Below are 9,010 nucleotides of genomic sequence, written 5' to 3' on the forward strand. Positions count from 1 at the left end.
AAAGCTACTGACACTCACCTTCTTGCTCTATGGGGCTTCTTCCCACTCTGTCCTGCTGAGCCAGCTCATCTAGTCTCCCCCAGCCAAGACACAAGCACTTTTTGCGGAAAAGCGTCCGTGGTCAATCTAGACGCACTTTTCCACAAAAAAGCCCCATCCGCCATTTTTGCGATCGGGGCTTTTTTGCGGAAAACAACTCTCTGCTGTCTACACTGGCCCTTTTGCGCAAAAGTTTTTCGGAAAAAGACTTTTGCCCGAACGGGAGCAGCATCGTATTTCCGCAAAAAGCACTGATGATCTTACATGAGATCGTCAGTGCTTTTGCGGAAATTCAAGCAGCCAGTGTAGACAGCTGGCAAGTTTTTCCGCAAAAGCAGATGATTTTGCGGAAAAACTTGCCAGTCTAGACACAGCCTAAATGCTTTAGGGCCAAGGAAAATGCAGTTTGGGCCCAGTTTTCTGGGAAATCACTCCCCAAAAAGGATCAGAACCCCAAATGAATTCTTCAGGTAAGCCCCCTTCAGCAATGAAAGGAGGATGTATACACTGATTGCTCCCCCAAGCAACAGTTATTTACACTGGGCTTGATAGTAAATAAAAGTAGTTTTATTAAGTATAAGCAGTAGGATTTGAGCAGTTGTAAGTGAGAACAGGAGAAGCAAAGTGAATTACAAATTGAAAATAACAAAAAATGTATAGCTAATTCTGAAACTAAAACCTTAGTACAAATTTATTACAAATTCATCCTAAAACTGTTCTTATTCCAGCTAAACCTTCAAAGCAGGGAAGTGCCCTCTCCCTGGGTCCCTGGTTCATTTTCTTGGCTAAGACTTAAAGGACAAGATAGCTGTTTACAGGTCATCTAGACATTGAGGGTAACACCCTTGATGACTTTCATTTGCACATTTAAAACCATAAACCATTCCATACTCCATATCTCTAACTTTACACACAAGAATGATATGTACACCAAAGTAAGATGTACAGACTTAGCAGTTTACAACATTAAGATTAATAGGTTACATGAGATGTTTTGTCCGAAGCATCTTTGCATTATACATATTTGTGTCCATAAGTCCATTTCATAAAGCATGGGGGAGGGGTCTGTCACACAATTGTGCTTGGTTCATGCATAACATGACACGTGGTAGGACATATGTCACAACTCATTATTTAAGTGAACGGTGTTTGCTGGTTGCAGGTACTCTTATAAAAGAAAAGAAGGCTTATGGTAATGGATAAATGTCTTGTGGGAAAGGACCTGAGGAGAGGTGCTCAGTAACAGAGTGAACTGTGGGCTCCTATGATTAGTATGTCATGAAACCAACCTCCCCATCATTATAGTCCCTCTTAACCCTCCTACAAAGTAGGAAAGGTTGGTAAGGTCCTGGCAATGGATTTGCTTGAGGGACCTGCACGGAAAGGGAGACGGGGAGTTGGCTGAAGCCCTCCAAGGACTGTAAAGTCCCAGAAATGGATCTGCTGGAGGGTTATGGGTGGAAAAGGGCAGGAGATATTAAACATGCTCTCCCACCCAGTGAATTATAGGAAAAAATAAAGGGGGCGTTACCTGAACGGTACATTGTTAACTACTGGGTAGTCCATGACATCTAATAATAAAATTGTGGCCCGATTAAACCCATGTCAAATGTCTTTTGTCCTTTTGGCATAGCTAGACATTTAAAAGAGTAGCTTTAAGGTTGGCCTCAGTGATGCAGTTTTGATACTTGTTTTTCAGGAAATGAAGTGCACTGCATGCCCTCTCACACAGCACAGCAGTAGACAACAGGAACACGAAATGCAAAGCAACTTTATCTAGTGGCTTTTAGGCATCCTCAAACAGGTGTAGTAAGTTGAGGGTCGGTAACATGGAGTCAGCAGGCCCGAATAGAGGCTTCTAATAGAAAAACAGCAACAGGCCTGGAATTTAGTGAGCAAGACTTTGGTTCAGGAACCAGGAAAGATGTCCTACTGATACCTGTGTAAATGTGTAAGTTAGGAAATGTACAGGGGGGCCCCAAGTACAGACTATAAGCCAAAAGGGAGTAACGGAACAGCTTAAGGAATGTCCTGGTACAAGAACTCCCTAGGACCGTAGTCACCAACTAGTCGATCACGATTGACTGGTTGATCACGAGGCCTAAACCAGTCGATTTTGAGGCATTCGGCGCCTCCCATTTTCCTTCCACCCCCAAGAAGCCCCACTACCTACCTACAGCGACAATGGAGGTAGTGCCAGCTTCCCGCAGGGTGGATGGAAGTCCTACAGCTTCATGCCACTTCTGGGGGTTCCGGAAGTGTGCTGGCTACTCCCCTCCCACAGGTCTGTGGCGAGCCAGATGTGCTGCAGGAGGGGGCATTGGCCCTGGAGGAGGAGCACGGTGGCTTCCCCACACCACGGGAGGGAGGGTCGGCCCCGGGGCAGGCGCGTACGGGGGTTTCCCCGCACCATGGGAGGAGAGAGTCAGGCCCGGAGGAGGTGCACGCCGGCTTCCCTCGGGGGGGGGGGGGGGGGGAGTGTGTCCTGGGAGGAAGCAGATGCAGGAGACTCCCTGCCCCCACTGGCACCCCGCCCTCTCAGCTCCCTGCCTTCTCTGCGCCCCCTCTTCCCTGCCCCCCTCTTCTCATTCCCCAGCCACGGAACTATCCCCACTCTCATCTCCAGCCACAGAACTCTGACCCCACTCCCCTGTTGCCACCCACAGAACTCGAGTGGCACCCTGTCCCCTGCTGCAGAACCCTGTCCTCTCCCCTCCCAACACCCTGTTCCCTCTCCCCTGCCCTCAGTGGCAGAACTCTGTACCCACTGGCATACTGTCCCCTGCCGAAGCACCCACTAACACCTTTCCCCAATATTATGTCCCTTGCTTCCACTAACACAGTTGGGGCCACATTAGTGAAGCTTGGAGGGTTTTTTTGCATCTCACTTGTGTGACCCCAACTGACTTTTCTGTGGGTCAGTGACCCCTGACTCAAAACAGGTTCCCTGCCCTTCTCAGAAATAAAGTCAATGAAGAAACTTTTTGTGTTTGACATTGTATTTTATTTAAAAATGAAGCCAGGACAACAAACCCCAAATGGAGCCAAGCCCCCATCTGGTCACAGAATCATAATACTCCTTCACTCCCCTTTCCCCCAGACCCTACACCTGAGCCTATCATACACTGGAGACACCTGCCTTGAGCCACTCACATACCCCAACCCAAATTCCTGAACTCTCACATCCAGAAGTCTGTGGCTTGCTTAGTACCCTAACCCTACATCTGATCCCAAAACTGCCAGGCCTGGAGTCCCCTCCCCAAGCCAGCGTCCCCTTCTCCACCTCCTCCTGCATCCAGATTTCCTCCCAGAGCTTGCACCTCTCACCCCTTCCCACACCCAAATCCCTCATTCCCACTCCAGAGCCTGCACATCCTGTCTCAACCTAGCGAGGGATAGGAGTTTTATGGCTAGACTGCAGGAGTCTTTCAGGATTCTGGAGATATCCCAGAAAAACTCTTCTGCATCCAGGGATGCGTTTGTTCTTCTGCTTCTTTTAGTGGAAGAGCAAACATGATCTTTCTGTCACCCTTATATTCCTCTTTCCATAAGGAATAAGGGGGCTTCCAAAGGAAGGTTTTTTTTCCTGACATTTGGTCCAGTCTAGACAGGCCAAATGTTGGAAAAACCTCTTCCTACAGAAGAATTGGGGAAAAAAGCAGCAGTATAAAAAAGTAGCAAGTGATGGAGCGGAGGAGAATAGAGAGGGCAGGGCTTCAAGGAAGGGGCGGGGCAGTAGATCTTGGCTTGGTCTGTCATTTAAAAAGTTATCTTGGGTGTAAAAAGGTTGGAGACCACTGCCCTAGGAGTTAGGCACATACCAATCTAGGTTCAGGACCAGGTTGGAACTGACAGGATGACGAATAGAAGGTAAGCCCCCATTGCACAAGGTAAGGGGTGGTAACTAGTCAACAGAGGGTGGCAACCCGGTATGTAAAGAAATGATATAAATTGCTTGTACCTGTCTATAAAAGGAAACCGCAAAGGGTGCTCTCCGGCCAACCTTGGGGAGGTGTCATTGCCTAAACTTACAGAATGCACAGTAGCTTACCTTTAACTAACTGCTGTTAATATCTGAGGGTATGTCTATACTACAGCACTAATTCATACTAACTTAATTCGAATTAGTGCACCTAGAACTAAAAACTAATTCGAATTAACGTTTTGCTAATTCGAAATAGCATGTCCACATTGAGTGGACCCTGAACCGAAGTTAAGGCTGTCCGGAACCAGTGCCGGCAGGGCATCAGATTAGGATTTAGAGTGTGGAGCTGCTGTCTCAGGCTAGCCGAGGGTTGTGCTTAAAGGGACCCTGCCCCCATCCCAGACAGACAGTCCCCAGGGTTCCCCACTTGCTTGTCTAACTCGATGAGAGACAGCAAAGCAGTCCTGTCTTGGAGTGCCCTGAGTGCCCACACTCAGCACATCACAGCACTTAGCCATCCGCCCGGCTGCACTTGCTGCAGGCTGCCATCCGGGAGGGTCAATCGGGGGACAGTCAGGATCCAGAAGGCCCTGCAGGAGAGCTTCCACCCTGAGGAGCCTGCAGAGCCACCCCAGTCCTCCCTATCGGGGGCTTGTGTCCCATTCCTCCCTCACCTCCTTCCACTTATCCCTCCCTAGCCCCCCTTCCTGATGTATAAAAATACAGGACGGTGTGTTCAAAAATTGAAACTCTCTTTATTTAACAAAACTGGGGGTGGGGGCTAACCTCTGGGGAGATTGGGAAGAGGAAGTGGGAGAGGGGAAGAGAGAGGATGGGAGAGGGAAAGAGGAAACCTGGCAGGAGGGAGCTGAAAAAGGGAAGCCAGGGGAAGAAGGAGGAGGGGAAGTATAAAACTATGGTACACCATATCTTCAATACTATGTACAGATGTGGTCTCCTCACCTCAAAAAAGATATTTTGCCCTTGGAAAGGGTTCAGAAAAGGGCAACTAAAATGATTAGAGGTTTGGAACAGGTCCCATATGAAGAGAGGCTAAAGAGACTGGGACTTTTCAGCTTAGAAAAGAGGAGATGGAGGGGGGATATGATAGAGGTCTATAAAATCATGAGTGATGTGGAGAGGGTGCATAAAGAAAAGTTCTCATTAATTCCCATAATATAAGGACTAGAGGACACCAAATGAAATTAATGGGCAGCAGGTTTCAAACTAATAAGTGAAAGTTCTTCTTCACACAGCACATAGTCAACCTGTGGAACTCCTTGCCACAGGAGGCTGTGAAGGCTAGAACTATAACAGAGTTTAAAGAGAAGTTAGATAAATTCATGGAGGTTGGATCCATGAAGTGCTATTAGCCAGGGGGTAGGAATGGTGTCCCTGGCCTCTGTTTGTGGAAGGCTGGAGATGGATGGCACGAGACAAATCGCTTGGTCATTGTCTTCGGTCCATCCCCTCCGGGGTACCTCGTGCTGACTGCTGTCAGCAGACAGGCTACTGGGCTAGATGGACCTTTGGTCTGACCCAGTATGGACATTCTTATGTTCTTATGTTCTAAGCTCAGGGTCGGGGGTCTCACTGGACCAACTTGATTTTCATGCAGTCCTGCTCCTGGGTTTGCATGTGGCCTTTGGTGGCCAGGCTGGCAGCTATACTGCCCTAGATGGACACATTCCTGTTCCTAGAGTGGAGATTGTGGACTTTGGAGGCCTCCCCCCAAACCTGGATGAGGTCCACAATCTCTGCACAAGACCAGGCAGGCACCCGCCTCTTGAGGCCACAGGCAGGCTCCTGGGAGCCGCCAGCCTGGTCCTGGAAAGAGGTGGAGGTCTGGGTGGCAGTGGGTGCCTGGCTCATGCTGTGCCAGGTGCAGGGTCTGCTGGCTGGGCTCTGGCAGGCTTGCAACTGGCACAAGCACTGTAGCCAGACCGTGCCCCTTTAAGGGCTCTGGGGCTGGGAGGGGGGCAAAAGCGTTTCCCTGGTTTGGCCCAGAGTGGCCACCAGGGCTAGCCTCCAACTAGTTTGAATTAAGTGGCTACACACCCCTTAATTCGAACTGTTTAATTTGAACTAGGCATTCGTCCTCGTAGAATGAGGTTTACCTACTTCGAATTAAGTGCTCTGCTAGTTCAATTTAAATTCGAACTAGTGGTTTGTATGTGTATCCCCTATTAAAGTTACTTTGAACTAATGGCTGTTGACCTGCCATAGACCTGCCCAGTGTTGGTACCTTGTCAACACAGGCCATAATGCACAGTGGTGTAACATTGTACTGATCTCTGTTACCAACTGTTAGAGCTTCGCATTTGACAATAAAGCTGCTCGACTGATTTCACACCTTGCCTACATCTGTCATTTCTGGGGCTTCTCAGATCTCCTGTGTTGACCCAAGTGCACGCGGTCTAAAACTCTAGATAAAGGGAGTGCCAGTTGTTAAGCATGCAGCCGAAAGTTTATCATCACGGACAGAGTAGAAATCCTGTCAGGAGCATGCCAAGATGATCTGGACCAGACGACGCTGACACTGACAATTCAGACCACCGAAGGTACCCAAGTATGATACCGAGGTACGACAACATGTACATGTTATACTACGATTCTTGTACTGTAACAGCAGGCTGAGGGAAGCATGTTTTCATTCTTGAATCATTGTACTTTTTCAGCATGTGGAACTTGAGATTACTTAAATCCAAAGAGTCACAGGAAGCTAATCTGTCTTTCAAGGCAGTTAGCTTGTTTGTAGCCAAAAAAGCTGAACCAGAATTGCTGAATGGGCCAGTCACAAAGGTGCACTGGTGGAAAATCATTGAAACAATTTTCAAAGGCCTCTGAAAGGATACACAGCTAAACTGACTTTTTACTGGACATCTCCATTCTAACAGCGAAGCTCATAAAACTTTGAAAAGCACGGTTCCTTTTGGTGATCACAGTCCAAAAAGCAAACACACATGATTGCCATGGGACTCCTCATGACATCAGGGCTCACATCCAAGAACAGAAAGTAGAAAGGGCTTACTGTAGCTTTTCCAGCTATTTCATTGTATAGATAATTTGCCAGATTTCTTGTGGTTCTCTGTAATCGTAGAATACTAAGACTGCTGGAAAGGGATAACAAGTGGAGTTCCTCAAGGGTCTGATTTGGGACCCGTACTGTTCAATATCTTCATCAATGACGTAGATATTGGGATAGAGAGTACGCTTATTAAGTTTGCAGATGATACCAAACTGGGTGGGGTTGCAACTTCTTTGGAGGATAGGGACATAATTCAAGGTGGTGGAAAGGGTGGCAGCATGCATGAAGAAGATCCTCCGGAAAAGGGCTTATTTTTCAGAACAAGTCATGCCAAACTAATCTGATAGCTTTCTTTGATAGGATAACGAGCCTTGTGGATAAGGGAGAAGCGGTGGATGTCATATACCTAGACTTTAGTAAGGCATTTGATACGGTCTCGTATGATATTCTTATTGATAAACTTGGCAAATATAACTTAGATAGGGCCACGATAAGGTGGGTGCATAATTGGCTGGATAACCGTAGTCAGAGAGTTGTTGTTAACGGTTCTAAATGACCTTAGCAAGTTAGAGAAATGGTCAGAGGTAAACAGGATGAGGTTTAATAAAGAGAAATGCAAAGTGCTCCACTTAGGAAGGAACAATCAGTTCCATACATACAAGATGGGAAGCGACTGTCTAGGAAGGAGCATGGCGGAAAGGGATCTAGGGGTCATAGTGGACCACAAGTTGAATACGAGTCAACAGTGTGATGCTGTTGCAAAAAAAGCAAATATGATTCTAGGTTGTATCAACAGGTGTGTTGTAAGCAAAACTCGTGAAGTCATTCTGCCGCTCTACTCTGCACTAGTTAGGCCTCAGCTGGAGTACTGTGTCCAGTTCTGGGCGCCACATTTCAAGAAAGATGTGGAGAAATTGGAAAGGCTACAGAGAAGAGCGACAAGAATGATTAAAGGTCTAGAGAACATGACCTATGAAGCCAGGCTTCATGAACTGGGCTTGTTTAGTTTGGAAAAAAGAAGATTAAGGGGGGACATGATAGCAGTTTTCAAATATCTAAAAGGGTGTCACAAGGAGGAAGGAGAAAATTTGTTCCTCTTGGTTTCTGAGGACAGGACAAGGAGTAATGGGCTTAAAGTGCAGCAGGGGAGGTTTAGATTGGACATTAGGAAAAAATTCCTAACTGTCAGGGTGGTCAAATATTGGAATAAATTGCCAAGGGAGGTGGTGGAATCTCCCTCTCTGGAGATATTTAAGAACAGGTTCGATAGACATCTGTCAGGGATGGTGTAGATGGAGCTTGGTCCTGCCTTGAGGGCAGGGGGCTGGACTCGATGACCTCTTGAGGTCCCTTCCAGTCCTACTATTCTATGATTCTATGATTCTAGAAGTTTAAGATTACTCTGAAGATTTGGACAGAGAAATCTGTGCAATTTATCAACAAGCAGAGTACTAATATCTTCAAGGTAAATTTTCTTTTTGGCCAAGAACATGGTCTTTGATATTCCTCAAACAACTAATCTTTGGAACTGAATAGCAAAAATGCTTCAACTGCTGTGATTCAAAGGTGTGGAGTTTTGTTTTGTTTTCCTGGATGCAGTTATATGCTACATTGTATGGCACAATCCAAGCAAAACTGAAGATACTTTATCAGAAGCAGATTTATTCAATCTGCAGTAATTTTGCTAAATTGGCAATATAAGATGTGGTGTGGCAATATTTTCTTGGATTGATTTCTGTCTCTCAAACAACGGTTTCCATTCATCATTCTCAAAGTACTTTAAGAAGAAGGTCAGTATCAGTGCCCCCATTTTGCTGATGAGGAAAGTGAGGCACCAAGAGGTCAAATGACATGCCTCAGGACAACAAGTGAACCAAAGGCAGATTAGGTTACAAATTATGTCAGGGGTGAGCAATAATTTTCTAAGGGAACTACTTAATGAATTTTGGTATGTGGTCACAGGCTAACTCCCAGAAGGGACGGGGTATGGGGAGGAAGGGGTGGTCCTAGACTCCCCC

The sequence above is a fragment of the Pelodiscus sinensis genome, chromosome 3, assembly GCF_049634645.1.
Source record: "Pelodiscus sinensis isolate JC-2024 chromosome 3, ASM4963464v1, whole genome shotgun sequence".
NCBI lineage: Eukaryota > Metazoa > Chordata > Testudines > Trionychidae > Pelodiscus > Pelodiscus sinensis.